At 35.6% G+C, this 17805-nt stretch overlaps 2 pseudogenes; both read left to right on the top strand.

Annotated features, from left to right (window-relative positions):
• The window catches only part of LOC103551514 (olfactory receptor 6C76-like), a 38337-nt pseudogene extending 20991 nt beyond the window's left edge, over window positions 1–17346 (top strand).
• On the top strand, window positions 155–1098 carry LOC103551486 (olfactory receptor 6C76-like; annotated as a pseudogene).
• Window positions 17347–17805: the final 459 nt, after the last annotated feature.

Here is a 17805-nt window from a genome sequence, read left to right as displayed (position 1 = left end):
TCACATATATTTTTAGAATTCAGTAACTTGGTGGCTAACTTATTGGCCTATTTCATTATATTTTTCTTAAATCAGCAGAAGTCATTAAAAAATGTAATCCTGTACTCACTAAGTCATCATTTCTTGTTTGCATTTGCAGACCTCAAAGAAGTCAGCAGTAAGAAATGAAAAATCAAACATTTGTGAAAGAGTTCATTCTTCTGGGATTGACATATGACCTGGAGCTAAATGTTTTGATTTTTCTATTTCTATTTTTCACATATATACTAAGTATAACCGGAAACCTGACAATTATCACCCTTACTCTGATAGATTCACATCTCAAGACTCCCATGTATTTTTTCCTTAGGAATTTCTCTTTCCTTGAAATCTCATTCACAACTGTTAGTATTCCTGATTCCTGGTCAGCATTGTAACAGGCGATATGACCATTTCCTATAACTCTTGCATGGCCCAGGTGTTTTTCTTCATATTCCTTGGTTCAACAGAATTTTTCCTTTTGACTGCTATGTCCTATGATCGGTACATGGCCATCTGTAAGCCATTGCACTACACGACAATAATGAATAGCAGAGTTTGCAACCAGCTTGTAATTAGTTCTTGGCTGGCTGGATTTCTCACTGTCTTTCCACCTGTGATCAGGGAACTTCAACTGGAATTTTGTGACTCTAACATCATCGACCACTTCAGCTGTGACACCTCTCCTATGCTACTGATCTCCTGCACAGACACAGCGTTCCTAGAGCTCATGGGATTTTTCATGGCAATATTAACACTCATGGTAACCTTAACATTAGTGATTCTTTCCTATGTAGTCATCCTTAAAACGGTTCTGAGAATCCCCTCTGCCTAGCAAACGAAAAAGGCCTTTTCCACTTGTTCCTCACATGTAATTGTTGTCTCCATTTCTTATGGAAGTTGCATTTTCATGTATGTCAAAACTTCAGCAAAAGAAGGAATGGCTTTGACCAAGGGGATAGCCATGCTCAACACCTCTGTTGCCCAATGCTAAATCTTTTCATTTACTCCCTAAGGAACCAGCCGGTAAAGCAGTCCTTTAAGAACTTGGTAAAAAAATGCTTCTCAAACAAATTGTAATCATAAAGAAATTCATGGCCTGAACTTTCAATGAAATCGTATGTCTAACACAATATTAATATTGTTATATTTCTCCACCCACTACTGCGTTCAACTTCCTTTTCCTTCAGGTTTAATTATAGATTTATTTCATTTTGACCTCACTTAGTTCAACTATTTTTTTTAAATTTACATTCCTAAAAAATTTCTGAGCATGAGTGATTTGACATCACATAAGTGAGAATAACCTTTAACAGGAATGCCAGGATTAAGTTTTCACAATCATTGAAGAACTTTCCCTTGGACACTAATCAAAAGTAAATAAAAATTACCATCAAGCCATCCTAAAAAATTATTTCTCCCGGTGCATAAGCACAGAGTATTAAAAGAAAGTCTTCTGGGAGATGAAGTCTCCTACCTCTACTGTGCTTCTGTTTGTCCTTGTATCTCCTTTGGTTTTTACATTATAAATGTTGATCTATGCTATTTGAGGCAGAGGTGTCATATCTTCATTGTGAATTCCATCTTTTAATATTACAACATATTGTTTAATAATATTTTGCACCAAATTCCCAAGGTGCTAGGAGTATGGTATTGGTATTTCTGTAAGACATCAGTTCATTCACCATGGAGCATCTTTAATGAGCTACACTGATGATTGCTCCATAGCCACTACTTCCTTTGAATTTGCTGATGGTGAGTCTAGAGGTCATCTGAGAAAGCTCAGCTCCCTTAGAAAAAATCTGGGTTGCTTTAGGTTTCCTAAGATCCAATCTCCTCTCTTTGATTTTTTTTTTTTTTTTTTTTTTGGCATTTAAAACCATAAGCTGTCTATCTCCCAGGTATTTCTTAAAATTTCTGGTACATTGATGATACGCAAAAATGTTTTACAATGTTTGTATGGTTTCATTCTTTTTAAAAATATATGTCTTTCAGAATTTCTGTAGACATTGGAGAGTGTGATTTAAGCATGTTTCCACTGTCCAGACTTTGACATAAACCTTTCCTATGAGAAGTTCTAAATTACAGCTCTCCACATGGAAGAATTAAACTTTGCTTAGTATTCATCCGTTTGCTTCTTTCCTATCTTCCTCCACAAGGGACGCATGAACACATGAGATCATTTAATTTACCATAAGAACATTTTTCTTTAATATTCATTTGAATTCTCAGGGTTTGGGTTCTCTTTTCCCACCACTGAAAAATGAGTTCTTCTAACAAGTATTTGTAGAAGCAGAGTTACACATAATCAAAAACAGATGAAAATTAACAAATTCTATCTGAAAGTATGAATGTCTAAAACATCCATATGATATTTACATTTTGGATCTCAGGAAAAACGTTTAGTACATCTGGTTGTAAAAAATATTTTGCTAAATTTGATAGTAACTTCAGGTAGAATTGGGAAGTATACTGGACTTTCTTCTTAGACATCGTAGATGAATTTTCCAGCTATCCCAGAATTACGTTTTTCTTTTTCTCTTTGATTTACAAGTCTTTTCCTTTTTCCAGTTGTTTCTTTGGAGATTCTATGTAAGTCTAAATACTTGCTTTGCCTCTATTGATGCTGATCTGACTCCAGCAATGTGGTGCTCAGGAAAGTCCAGACCCTTCAGTGCATATGGGCAGAGAGACAGTGTGCTGGGAAGTGTTTAACAACCAGTTATCAGAAAAAATACACAGACATATTATAAATTTTCCTAACATAAATTACAAGTAATAATAAAACACGCAAACACACAGTTATAGTCAGAAGTATCAATACACTCAGGATAATACTTCGTTGAGTGGAAACAGATGGGGTATCCAAGGACCTCAGATCCTTAGAGAAATTTGGTTGGATGCACAGAAATGGGTAGATATGTCCCCTTGTGAGCATTGTAGAGACGCTCTTGGGATTTTTCTTTACTGCCCATGTATTGGATATTTGGTTACAAATAGAAAGAGAAAGAGGCAGAACAGTGTGCAGAGGCTTTTGAAAAATTCTGAAGCTTTAAATTTAAACAAATTAAAAGAGCAACTAGAACTGACATTTTGATTTATCAAATCAGGTTTACCATAAAAATAAATGCATACTTTTATTGTTTTTTGAGAAATATAACTTTCTGTTTAATAGTAAATATTTACGCTTTATACAAATAATCTTAATTAGGTACAACATTAAAAGCTGTCTGGACATTGGAGTATTTAAAAAAATGATATTAAGTTACAGCACATCTAGGCTTTTATGGTAGATAACTAAACCTGAACGAACAAGTAAACAAAACTTGAATAACATCAAGGGTGATATAGGAAGCAAAAACCGAAGGAAAAAAAATCACTGTGTCATCCAAAACATATCTTGAGTGTTGAACAATTCTCATTCACCACCCCTCAAGAAAAGGACACTCAATATTGTGGAGAAATGCCACATCGGTCTGGAAATAAGAATACCGGGAACATTTGCAATTTTCGTAAATGCAGTTAGGACTTAAGTAAAAGTACTACTTTACATAATGGAGAGTAGATTCATGACAGGTAGTAGGCAAATAAAATCATATATCCAAGAAGAGTAAATTTACAATCTAATGAGCCCATGGCAGTAGATTATTAACTAAAAATCTAATAACTTGCATCAAAAACATTAGGATTAGAGTGGAAATCCCTCCCAGACATTAAACATATCTGCACACCATTATCAGAGACAGATTACTCCACCAGAGGAACACCTGAGTTAATTTCATTGATTGTAAAAATATGAACAGCAGAGGAAAAATAAATGATTATTCAAAATAAAAAAAGAAAGGAAAGTAAAATAGAAAATCAAATAAAAATATGCTGATGAGTGAGCTCTCAGAATTTATTAAAAGAGCTTTTAATCTCAGAAGTTTTAATCTTTACTTCTCATTTTCAGGGAATAGATTGAGTCTTCAAAAGAGATTTATATTGAAATATATGAGAATACAATGAAAGAAATATAGGAATAGTGAATTCACATATAAGGTGATAGAGTTACAATTATTACTACAAAATTGTTTTTCTCTGAAGGAAAAAGGCAAAGATGATTTTTTTTAAAGTGTGTGTGTGGTGTAAGATTATTTACTTATGTCTTAGCTTTGTTATTTCTTCACATATTTTGCAGCTAAAATAAAGAATACAATGTAGGGCCTGGGCCTTTCTTGCTGTCAAGAGCCCACAAGCCCATTGCAACCAGGTATCCTCCTTGCCCTCTTCTGGGCAGGATGCCCAGCTGCTGGGGTTTGTGATGATCCATGGCCTGGGCAGCTCAGATCTTACCTTATCTCACTCAGAGAACATCATATCTTAAAGGAACACAGAGCCCTTCACGTGATCTGCTGTTGCCGGGAATGCTGGCCATACCGTGGAGATGCCCTCTTAGCAAACACATAGCTTTGGTGGCCCTTGCCTATACAAACAACTCCCTTCCCACCTGTGATAGCGGTGCATACTTCTGTCCAGCTAGCTGCCACTAGACATTCCCCTTGAATAAGTCCCAATAAACCTATATGTCTCGTTCATCATCTCTTGGTCTTTTTTTGGTCTCTCTGCAATCTGTCCCGCAAGGCTTACCCAATTGGGCATGTGGCCAGACAATAATAATAAAGAAAAAAGTAATGAGAAATTGAATGGAAGTAACAGAGTTTATTCTTGGAATGACATATGACCACAGTAGCAGGCGGTACTTTTTATGTTTCTACTTGTTACCTACATGCTAAGTGTGACTAGGAACCTGATCATTATCACTCTCACCCTTTCAGATGCCTATCTGCAGAATCCAATGTATTTCTTCCTTTGGAATTTCTCATTCTTAGAAATATGATTCACGTCTGTCTGCTTTCCAGATTCCTTGTCCCCGTTGTGTGGGGCAGAACTGTTTCCTACGATAGCTGTTGGGCTCAGCTATTTTTTTGCATCTTCTTGGAAGTAACAGGGTTTTACCTTCTGACTGCCATGTTCTTTGACTACTCCATGACTCTCTAGAGATTATCTTAGAAATGAGAAACAATTTATGTCTTAGTTTTCCTTTATTACCAAGGCCGTAATACTGCCTTTATCCTTCCTTTATCTCTTTCACAGTAGGTCCCAAAACTCTATCCTCATATTCAAGAAAAAGACTTTTGGAGGTATGTGAGAACTGAAAAAAATAAGTTGAAACCAAGTTCCTACATCTAATGAGTTGTTCAACTCCAACATCTCATTAATAAAATTGATTGTCTCTGGTTAATAGCTATGAATCTGACTAGATACGAAGTAAATTGATTTGATCTTGGTTTCTTGATTTTCAGCCTGGTCTGAAAATAAGCATTTTTTTTAATTTTTAAATTTATAACTTTTTATTGATATATAACTGACATTGACACAATGTACAACATACATTTTTTTCTTCTGATGAGAACTTTTGAAGATTTACTGTCTTAGCACCTTTCAAACGTATAATACAGTATTATTGACTATATTCACCATGCTGTACATTAGCTCCTCAGGACTTATTTATCTTATAACTGAAACTTTGTGGCTTTTGACTCTCTTCACCCATTATCTCCACCTTCATTCACACCAATCTGTTCTCTGTATCTATGGGTATGGGGGTTTTATTGTTTCATCTTTTTTTTTTTAGATTCCACATACAGTTGAGATCATATTTATTTGCCTTTCTTTGTCTGATTTGTTTCACTTAGCATAATGCCCTCAGAGTCCATCCATGTTGTCATAAAAGGCAGGGTTTCCTTCTGTTTTTATGGCTGGATAATATTTCATTGTATATATATATATATATATACATACCACGTTTTCTTTATCCATTCATTTTTCAATGGACACTTAAATTGTTACTATTTCTTGGCCATTGTAAACAATGCTGCAATGAACATGGGGGTGCAGATATCTTTTCAAGTTAGTATTTTCGTTTCCTCCAGATAAATATCTAGAAGTGAAATTGCTGGATCATATGATAGTTCTATTTTTAATTATCTGAAGAACCTTCACACTGTTTTCCATAGTAGCTATGGCAATGTGTGTTCCAATCAACAGTACACAAGGGTTCCCTTTTCTGTATATCCTTGTCAATAATTTGTATTTCTAATATTTCTGGTAGTAGCAATTCTAACAGGTATGAGATGATATATCATTGTGGTTTTGACTTGGATTTCCCTGGTGATTAGTGTTGCTGAGCATGATGGCCATTTGAAGGCATTGTCTGGAAAAACATCTATTCAATTCCTATGCCCATTTTTTACTTAGATTATTTTTTTGCTATCTTTATATATTTTGGATATTAACTCCTTATCAGACATACAGTTTGAAAATATTTTCTCCCACTCTGTAGGTTGACTTTTCATTTTGTTTGTTGTTTCTTCTGCTGTGCAGAAGCTTTTTAGTTTGATGTAGTCCCACTTGTTGATTTTTGTTTTTATTCTCGTGTTTTTGGTATCACTTTCAAAAAATCATTACCAAGACTAGCGTCAAAGAGCTTTTTCTCTGTTTTCTTCTTTTTCTTTTATGAATCATTCATGAACTATGAGTCTAAAACAACGAGCACAAGTACTCTTTCCAGGTGAACTTTTTTCAGAGATTCAGTTCCTTTTCTTTAATGTGACTCAATAAAAGAAAAAAGAAAGAAAACCAAGCGAGAGAAAGAAAGCAAAAAAAATCAAATTCAGTTGGATAACACCGTGTGTGTCTACTGTCCAAAGGTCAGGGATTTCCTGGCTGATATTGGTATAAGAATGAGATAACTTCTATAGACAGACTCATGCTATCAGGCTTTATATTGTCTTTACCACTGCCTGATAATTGGAGACCACTGATTACCAGTCATTACTTCAAGCCCTACAAATGCTTGCTATTTATGCAAAGTAACAGGAATTGTTTTAGCTTTGATTATCACAATAGAGCATAAGCCACATGGTCCGGCATTTCTATGACACCATTAATTGAAGACTACATTGCGCTAGTGACTTAGTAAAAATTAAACTACAAAATACCCAATCTTGGGTCACACATTTAATCTATTCTTTCTAAACCCAAGTACGCAAGTATTTATTTTAAGAAATCTCTAATACTTTGCTAAAGTACTCAACTAAAAATGCGTGGCCTTTGCCAAAGAGAGCCTCACTTCAGCTGTACTCAATAAAATATTTCATCCACGTTTGTACTGTAGAATCACCTAGGTTGGGATATCTTCTAGGTCTGAATTAAATTCCAACCTCATCATGCATGTTTTCTCATTGAAATTTATGAGAGTCAAGGTGAATGTCTCTTCTTTTAAAATAATAATTGGAAGAATAGTCTGAAAAATAATCAAGGAAGAAATAATTTTTTCATCAGTCTTCCTCTTTGCTTCATGTAAAGCATAATATTACAGGTAGAATTCTACATTCCTCCAATACCTAATGGCTCCCAAGGGAACCCAATTAAAAAGTGTTCAGATCCCGGGTGCGAAACCCAGGCCGCCAAAGCGGAATGTGTGAACTTAACCACTGCACCACCAGGCCGGCCCCAAAGTTGTAAATAATTAATATACAAAAGTTAAGTAGTTTTATAAAATGTGTTAAGAAAAACACTTTTTTTATCTGAAACATTATGTTTCCCTTATTACAGATAATCAGAAAAACATCTAGGTTTAAACTCTGAATCGGATCCATCAAGGACTATCATAAAAGTAAGTATGTTTCCTTTCTATTCACATTGTTAATTTATCTTTCTGAATCATTGAACTCTAACAATTACTCTCTTTGAAATGCCTCGTAAGGGCATTTTGTTAATTCTTGCATTATTTTCTCCACCTATAACTTGCTAAATTTTTCACTACTGAGCTAATGAATGTATCACACTTGTCTCAGGAAGGAGTCAAGTAGCTTTTTTTTAGTAAGACCTCCCTTGTTTAACTAAGTATAATCATACTAGCCACAGGATGCATTATCCCATGCCATTGTCATCTGCACATACCTAACATCTCACACTTTGATTCTGTTATTAAATCAGATTACCCTCATAGTTCACTCAATTATCATCAAACTGGTTCCCCTCTTTCTACTAATGGTAGCAGCACTCCATGCTGAACTACACGAGTAAATATATTTAACAATATTAAGCATTTATGTCACTGAGATTCTAAGATTCTCATTACCTAAAATTCCCGTTATGTTGACACACACGATTATTGGAATCTTTGTCCGTCAGGATTGACTAGTTCAGAATAATTGATCTATGAGTACAGAGCTAACCCATAGAGCTAAGGAAATCTCTGGATGTTGAGGCCAATTCTAATATGAGTTGCATATACATTCAATCATTAATTTGTTCTTTAATTCATTAATTAAAATTGAATTAGAATCTGTGTTAAGAACCAGGAATGGTGCAATAGAAGACAGACATGGATGCCTATCTATCTATATATACTGCTTATGTGACCTTGTGCAAGTTACATAACCTCTAGACCTCAATTTCATCATCTGGAAAATGAGTATCTTTGGCTGGCCCACTGGTGTAGTCATTAAGTTCATGTACTCTGCTTTGGTGGCCCAGCATTCACAGATTCAGATCCCAGGTATGGACTTACACACTTCATCAAGCCATGCTCTGGCAAGATCCCACAGGCAAAATAGAGGAAGATTGGCACAGTTGTCAGCTCAGGACCAATCTTCCTCGCCAAAAAAAAAAGAGACTCTTAATAGGACCTACAGAAAACATTTTTGAGCACAGGGTGAAGGCTGTTTAGATCTTTGCTTTAACATTAATAATAATGATGATAATGATAAGAATAATAATAGATACTAATAAGACATTTTATTTTGTTACATGATTGTTATTGCTGTGTTATTATCTTCCTTTGGCTATATTTCCTTTCCTATCACACCCTTAAAAACTACAGTTTAATAAACATGAAAGTTAGATTATTGTTTTTGAAAGCAAAGCTTGATAAAGACTGTCAAGTAAAAATTTTCTGAAATAATATATTTCATCTTACAGGGAATAATCTTACTTTTTTCATTGTTTATATGATTGACTATAGTTAAATGATTGAATTAGTAGTTTTACACTATGATCTTGTTTATTTATAAGGGCTGGCATTATGTTTGTGGCAACTTTAGTCAAAGAGGAGCTAATAAGGTCAATTTTGCCTAAATGCAAAAGGGAATGAATTGCCTGAAAATATAGTATTTTCTGTTTAACTTTTTACTGTGAATAGAAACAAAGAGTTTTTTAGAAAAATATTTCATTCTGACTCAAAAATACCTTTTCCCATGGCGACATTAGCATGTAGAATTTTATGGGAATTAAATTTTCAAAAATACTATATATTTCAATACCTTGTTTAATCCTCCCAAATGAATTACTTCCACAATGAAATAAGCTAAGCATTTATCATTATTGCCTCTTTTTATGACTGTAAAAAACAACTTACAGTCTTTTAAGTAAGTAACCAAAAATATATATTAGGAAATTATCAAAGCCAGGATTAAAATCTGTTTTTTAAAGTAATAAAACACAGGGTAACATTTCCTTACTAAAGACATTCTGAGACAAATTTGCAATTCTTGTAGGTAACCATTTTGTCACTTCTTGTTAATGCCTGTTTTATTGTTCTTTTACAGAATAAGAGCACTACAAATTTGTTTGCAATCGTATCAGGAGTTGACTTCTACTCTTATTTTTCCCTGGAGGTGTACAGAATTCTGAGTTTAGTCATGCCAAACAAGACATCAGAGAATTCCTCCTTTTATGACTTACAGATTACGCAGTTACAAGCTGTGATATTCTTCTTTATGTTGTTCACCTACTTTTTGAGTGTAATTGGAAACAGGACCATTGTCATGTTAAAACACTATCTAATGTTTATTTGAAGACTCCCATGTATTTCTTCCTCAGGAATTTCTCTTTCTTAGAAATTTAATTCACAACAGTCTATATCCCTAGGTTTCTGATCAGCATTGCTACAAGAGATGTAACCATTTCCTGTAATGCTTGCATGACACAAGTATTTTTTTAATCCTTCTGGGTTCCACAGAAATTTTTTCCTGGCTGTAATGCCTTATGATCAGTATGAGGTTCTCTGAAAATCTCTCCCTTATACAACCATCATGAGTAACAAAGTCTGAATTCAGCTTGTAATCAGCTCTTGGCTGGCTGGTTTCCTCATTATCTTTTCACCAGTGATTATGGGCTTCCAACTGGATTTATGTGATTCCAACATTATCAACCATTTCACTGGTGACTCTTTCATGCTGCTGATTGCCTGCACAGACACAGTTGCTAGAGCTTTTGGCATTTTTCTTAGCTGTATTCACACTCACTGTAACTCTGGTCTTGGTGGTTCTCTCTTCCACACTAATTCTTAGAACATTTCTGAAGATCCGCTCTTCTGAGCAAAGAGTGGAAAGTGGCCTTTTCCACTTTTCTTCCCCATATGATTGTATTTTTCCATTTCTTATGGGAGTTACCTCTTCATGTATGCAAAAACATTTGCAAAAAATTTGTTGACTAGGGTGGTCAGCATCATGGTAAAGTGAGCTCTTTCCTTAGATTCTCCCCACAAAGATAAAATGAAAAGGACATTCATATACAAATGGATGACATGCACACAACACAAAATACATCTGAGAGACCCACACAGCCGTAAGTCTGAAGGTGGAGGTGCTGAACCCATGAGAGGAAGTGGAAGGAGGTAAGGGGATCTCCTCTCCCTCTATGTCAGTCATCCGGGATGTGGGGCTGCACACAGCTCTGAGAGCACAAGGGTGAGGGGTAGCAGTCCATGGGAACATCTTTGCTCTCCAAGCTCCCTCACAGCCTGTGGGAAATCCCCACACAGAGGTGGCTAAGTTATTGCAGGGGTGCCTTTATCAAGCCAGCACCCCAAGAGAGCAGAGGGTGAGGGCAAAGTGAGTATGCCCCAGGGATTGCACATGTGAAAGAAAGTGCCCATTCTCCACCTATAATCTCCAGCTCAGCTGGTAGGCCAGAGCACCCATGCATGCAATAGAAAAGCTACAGCTGTGAGTGAGTGAGCTATGGATCATGGCAGGCTCAGAATGCACAACTTGACTCCCACCCAGTGGTGGCAGGTGGAAGCTGTGACCACATACTATCACTGTGCAGAGGCGCAAATCCACACCATCAAACAGTATGAAGAAATATATTAACACACCAGACGAGAAAGCAAGTGACAAACACCCAGAAATCAATCTTGAAAGCACAGGAATTTACAATCTAAAGGACAGAGAATGCAAAGTAGCAATCATAAAAAGACTCAATGAGATACAAGAAAATACAGAAAGACATTTCAATGAAATCAGGAAGAAAATTAATGAACAGAGGGAATTCTTCACAAAAGAGATTAAAGCTAAAAAGAAAAACCACTGACAAATGTTGAAGATGAAAAACACAGTGGGTGAGATCAAGAAAAATCTGGACTTCCTAAATAACAGAGCTGATATTATGCAGGAGAGAATTAGTAGTCTGGAGGATAGAAATATAGAAATGTTTCAGAAGGGGGAGGAAAGAGAACTAAGACTAAAAAGAAATTCAGAAACTCTCTGAGAAATATCTAACTCAATTAGGAAATGCAACATAAGGATTATAGATATTCCAGAGGGAGAAAAGGAGGGTGGAGCAGAAAGCTTGTTCCAAGAAATAATACCTGAGAATTTCCCAAACCTAGGGAAGGAACTGGACATAAGAGTAAATGAAGTTTGGGCTGGCCCAGTGGCGCAGCAGTTAAGTGTGCACATTCTGCTTCAGCGGCCTGGGGTTCACCAGTTTGGATCCCCAGTGCCGACATGGCACCACTTGGTAAGCTGTGCTGTGTCAGGCTTCCCACATATAAAGTGGAGGAAGATGGGCATGGATGTTAGCTCAGGGCCAGTCTTCCTCAGCAAAAAGAGGAGGATTGGCAGCAGATGTTAGCTCAGGGCTAATCTTTCTCAAAGGAAAAAAATAAAGAGTAAATGAAGTTAATAGAACTCCTAATTATCTCAACTGAAAAAGGCCTTCTTGAAGGCATATAATATTAAAACTGTCAAAAGTCAATGACAAAGTCAGAATATTAAGGCCAGCCAGAGAAAAGAAAATAACTTACAAAGGAATCTTCATCAGGCTTTCAGCAGATTTCTCAGCAAGAACTCTACAGGCTAGGAGAGAGTGGAATATGTTCAAAATATTGAAAAACAAAAACTGTCAGCAAAGAATACTCTATCCGCAAAGTTATCCTTCAGATATGAAGGAGAAATAAAAGCTTTTCCAAGAAAACAAAAGCAGAAAGAGTTCATTGCCACTAGAACTGCCTTACAAGACATATTGAAAGAAGCCCTCTTACCTGAACCAAAAAGGCAAAGGTTTACAAAGCTGTGAGAAAAGTGATAAATAGAATCAGAAAATTACAATTCTATATCAGAATAGGTCAGTAAACGATTATAACACGAAGGATACAGGGAAAGAAATCATCACGAATAACTATCTCTGCTTCAATTTGGTCACAAATTCACAACACAAAAAAGGATAGTTTGTGACAACAAAAACATGGAAGGGGAAGAGGAAAAGGATAGAAACTTCACAGACTAATGGAGATAAGATGCTCTCAGCAGAAAAAGGACAATTTCATCTATGAGATCTTTTACAAACCTCACGGAAACCACAAAACAAAAAATAAGAGCAGAGTCACAAATCCTAAATAAACAGAAAACTGAGAAAAACATCATAAAATATCACCAATCTGAAATGGTGGACATAAATATAAAGAGAAAAAAAAGCACAAGGGAAATATAGAACAACGAGAAAACAAAAGACAAAATGGTAGTATTAACCACTCATATATCAATAATCACTCTAATTGTAAATGGATTGACACAGGGTGGCTGCAATGGATTAAAAAACAAAACTCAACAACATGGTGCCCTTGGAGACACATCTCAGCTCTAAAGACAGACATGGAAGATGACACTCCAAGCAAATGGCAAGCAAAAGAAAGCAGTTGTAGTCACACTATATCAGAAACAACAGACTTCAAGACAAAAAAGATAACCAGAGGCAAAGATAGGCATTATACAAAGATAAAAGAGACATTCCACCAAGAAGACATAACACTTATTAATATATGTGCACCTAACACAGGAGCCCCAAAGTATATACAGCAATTATTAACAGACCTAAAGAAATAAGTTGACAGCAACACAATACACTGCAAAGCTATAGTAATCAATACAGCATGGAATAGCAGAAAACACACAGCTCAGTGGAACAGAAGTGAGAGCTCAGAAATAAAATCACACATCTATGGACAGGTAATCTTTGAGAAAAGAGCCAGGAACGTCAATGGAGAAAGGAAAGTCTCTTCAACAAATGATGCTGAGAAAACTCGACAGTCACATGCAAAAGAATGAAAGTAGACCATTATCTTACACCATACACAAAAGTCAACTCAAAATGGATTAAAGACTTGAATGTAAGACCCGAAACCATGAAGCTCCTAGAAAAAAACATAGTCAGTGCACTCTTTGACATTAGTCTCAGCAGTGTCTTTTTGAATACTGCGTCTCCTCAGGCAAGGGAAACAAATAAAAACAAAAAAGAACAAATGGCACTATATCAGTGCAAAATCTTCTGCATGGCAAAGGAAACCGTCAACAAAATGGAAAGACAACTCACCAACTGAGAGAAAATATTTGCAAATCATATATCCCAGAATGGGTTAATTTCCAAAATTTATAAAGAACTTATATAACTCAATGAGGAATTGTTTCATAGACCGTGGACCCAGGTACTTTTTCCTTAATAGTCCTCTGCCTGATTGGCCTTTCATGTGTTTTTCTTTTTAAGGATTGGCACCTGACCTGACATCTGTTGGCAGTCTTCTCTTTTATTTTGCCTCTTCTTCTCCCCAAAGCCCCCAAGTACATAGTTGTACATTCTAAGTGCAGGTTCTTCTAGTTGTGCTGTGTGGGACACCGCCTCACTATGGGCTGATGAACAGTGCCATGTCCACGCCCAGGATCCAAACCTGCGAAAGCCCGGGCCACAGAAGTGGAGCTCGCTAACTTAACCACTTGGCTATGGGGCTGGCCCCTGGCCCTTCCTGTTTTAAACTGATTCCCCACAGTGTTAAGAATGATACATGGATCATAGAAAAATGTACATCAGAAAATGTTGGTTTATTTTTGCTAAGCTTTCCCCCTCCCCAAATACCTGACCACTATCCTGCTGGATAATTGCCTCAAACCTCTCCTGGGACACAGATCCCACAACAAGCCAATTAAAATATACTCCCCAAAGTTGATCTTGTGCATGATTCATCAGTGCCCTATTAGTAGTTTCCCAAAGTCATTAAAAATTTTTCTCAAAGAGTATTTCAGAAGCAAAAAAAAATTTCTGTAGCAGAATACTTAAAGGTGCTTGGTTTACTTTTTTCCTGAGGAAAATAAATAGAAATGATCCTCTATCAGAATAGTCTATCAAAAATAATTGTAGAATGTTTTTCTTCTGTAACTTTCATCTGAAGATTTGGTGTTAAGATTGCAGGCGGAATATTTCAGGATTTCAGATTTTGGAAAACCTGAGGAAATTGTTCCATTAGCTATTTTGTGGAGAAACGTCAAGATTATTGTTTTTTGAGGAAGATTAGCCCTGAGCTAACATCTGCTGCCAATTTTCCTCTTTTTGCTGAGGAAGACTGGCCCTGAGGGACCATCCATGTCCATCTTCCTCTGCTTTATATGTGGGATGCCTATCCAGCCTGGCTTGACAAGCGGTGCGTAGGTCTGCACCTGGGATCTGAGACAGTGAACCCCAGAGCACTGAAGCAGAATGTGTAAACTTAACTGCTGTGCCGCTGGGCCCGCCCCGAAACATGAAGGTTTTTGTGATGCAATATACAGCTTTGTGGGAAGAGAGGTAAAACAGTTATTTCTCCAGGAAGCATTAGCCTACTGCTTGTCGTCTGATTTAAGATAATTGAGCACACTAATTTGCATTCAATATTTAACACTAAACCTCAATCTTTTGACAATATGTAACTATTCTCAGCTGATTTTTATCTGATATTTCAACTTCTATTCACTGTACAGCATTGATTCTGCGCTCTGGTGAGTTTCTCTTCCTATCTCCATATATTCAATTAATAGTAAAATCAATAAACTGAAATTTAAAAATATTTTAAATGATGATTTCTATCAATTAACTGAATAATGTGGAACATGGCATAATTAACTTTAGTTAGACCTGATGCACATTCCTGGTGTGGGTGTCCAAGATAGTTCTAAATAATATATGTCAAGTATTTGTATGTTTCATATCTAAATTCTATATATGAATACTCCTATATTTCGTTAACAGATCTTTTGAACATATTGTTTCATGCTTAATGATTAACTAGATTTTTAAAACGTATTTAATTAGGAATTTTGAAACAGTAAAGTTAAAATTGGTAAGTTAATTGGATTTTCATGGAAAGGCACCTTTTATAAAAAAAAAATCAAGAATGAAGATAGGGGTTCAGAGGCTCCATCGCCATTAGGAAATAGAATGCATAGTGGATTGAAAAAATATGGATACTATTTATATAAACCATTGTTTAATATAAATAAAAGTTGGTAATGCAACATTAGAATGACTTTCTGATATTTTTTATATAAACAAAAGGTCAATAAACAAACTAATATTGGTAGTATTCACTATTTCCAAGAAGAACATTTAGAATTTTCACTAGAAAACATCGGTTAGGCTTGGTTTGATCACTGATTTCCATCATCAGTAGGAATTTTATGCCTCAAAAGACAACACAAGAAAATCATCATCTCTGTATTTTGACTCTGTTTCTTTAGTATTTAACAACAAAACACGAGAAAAGTTTATGATCCGTTAATAGATTTCCCATGTAACAAGTGTTAAGCAACGGAGGCAAAGTAAACATGCAGTAAGTAATCAGAGGACATTATCCAGAGAATAAGACTGATATTAAACACAAAAGGTACACCAGTAAGATGTATAATAAAGTTGGGGAATGTATCTGTAGAAGGATTTTTTTTTCTAAAGACCCAGATCCTTCTTCTGAAAACATAACTATTATTTGAAAAAACAGGTGCAGACATTTATGCTTTTCTAACTGGTTTATTACTGTCTGTCTTGATTCACCAGTAAGATGTGTTAAAAATCAACCACTAGAAATGAAAAATACAACATCAGTGACAGATTTCATCCTCCTGGGCCTGACGGATAATCCAGAACTACAGGCTGCGATTTTCCTCTTCTTAGTAATCTTTCCGCCATTGACCATGGGCCTGCAGCTGGATTTCTGTGACTCCAATGTCATTGACCACTTCACCTGTGATTCTGCCCCTTTACTGCAAATCTCCTGCACAGACACAAGTACTCTAGAGCTCATGAGCTTTGTTTTAGCTGTGCTTACTCTCATGTCCACTTTGACGTTAGTAATTCTCTCCTACTCTTATATCCTCAGAACAATTCTGAGAATCCCCTCAGCTCAACAAAGAAAAAAAGCCTTCTCGACCTGTTCTTCCCATGTGATCGTTGTCTCTATCTCTTATGGGAGCTGCATCTTCATGTATGTGAAAACATCAGCAAAGGAAGGGGTTGCTTTGACAAAGGGGGTAGCTATGCTCAACACCTCTGTCGCTCCTATGCTGAATCCATTTATTTACACCTTAAGGAACCAGCAGGTGAAACAAGCATTTAAGGATGCTGTGAGAAAGATACTCTTCGCAAAAACAATGATCTGACTAGAATGTATAGATGAAACATACGCAATTTTAACCAGAGAACCAATGAATAATTCCTTTTTGTAAATATCTTCTGTCTTCTTGATTTTATTTCCTCTCAGAAATACAATTCTTCATGCTATTTTGGCTTTAATGTTCTTACATTGCAAATCTTTCTTATATGAACTTCAGCACAAAATCATTATGTAATGTAATGATCAAATGTAATGCATTTTTATACAATACAACTGAAAGTCAGCACTGAAGTTACTTCACATATAAACATATGCACTTCAAATTATACATATGGTGATGATATTAATCAATGCCTAAAATATTTGAGCAGAATAAGGTTTATTTAGTTATTAACTCATGTATGTCTAGATTCAAATGCATGTGCGTATTTATGTACAAACATATGTATATATATGTATATGTGTGTCTGCGTATATATACACATACCCTGTTTTTAATGCTGTCTTTGAAATGAAACACAGAGGAACTCAGCCATATGGATACAGAAATAACTGGTATAAAATAAACAGTAAAATAAAAGTTAAACGTGAAAAAAGAGTATGTTAATTTTTGTATTGAGCATGAAATTTAACAGTTTACTTATATTCTACATAAAAATTTTAGAAATATATTACATATTTGTAATTGTGACAGCAAATCAACACATCAAAACTTTATGCTGGCTTTTTTCAGTTTTTAGAGCAATTTATTGTGAGTACTTAAGTAAGAAAAATAATTAATAAAGAAAAATAATTAATACGATGAACTGACTTAAAGAACAATTTCATGAATGTAGAACTTTTATAATTATACGTATTACTTAAAAGGCAATAACATATAAGCACATCTCTATAAAATATTTCTACAGGGAGCTAGCAACATTTGGATTGCGAATAATACTCTTCTCTCTGGGCAACTTATTTTACCTTATTTGTGAATAAGGACTCTTTATCCATATGAATACTGGCTAATAGTACGGTTTTCTCTATTATCCATGTCTCAG

The sequence above is a fragment of the Equus przewalskii genome, chromosome 5, assembly GCF_037783145.1.
Source record: "Equus przewalskii isolate Varuska chromosome 5, EquPr2, whole genome shotgun sequence".
NCBI lineage: Eukaryota > Metazoa > Chordata > Mammalia > Perissodactyla > Equidae > Equus > Equus przewalskii.
This window is presented reverse-complemented; position numbering and strand designations above follow the sequence as displayed.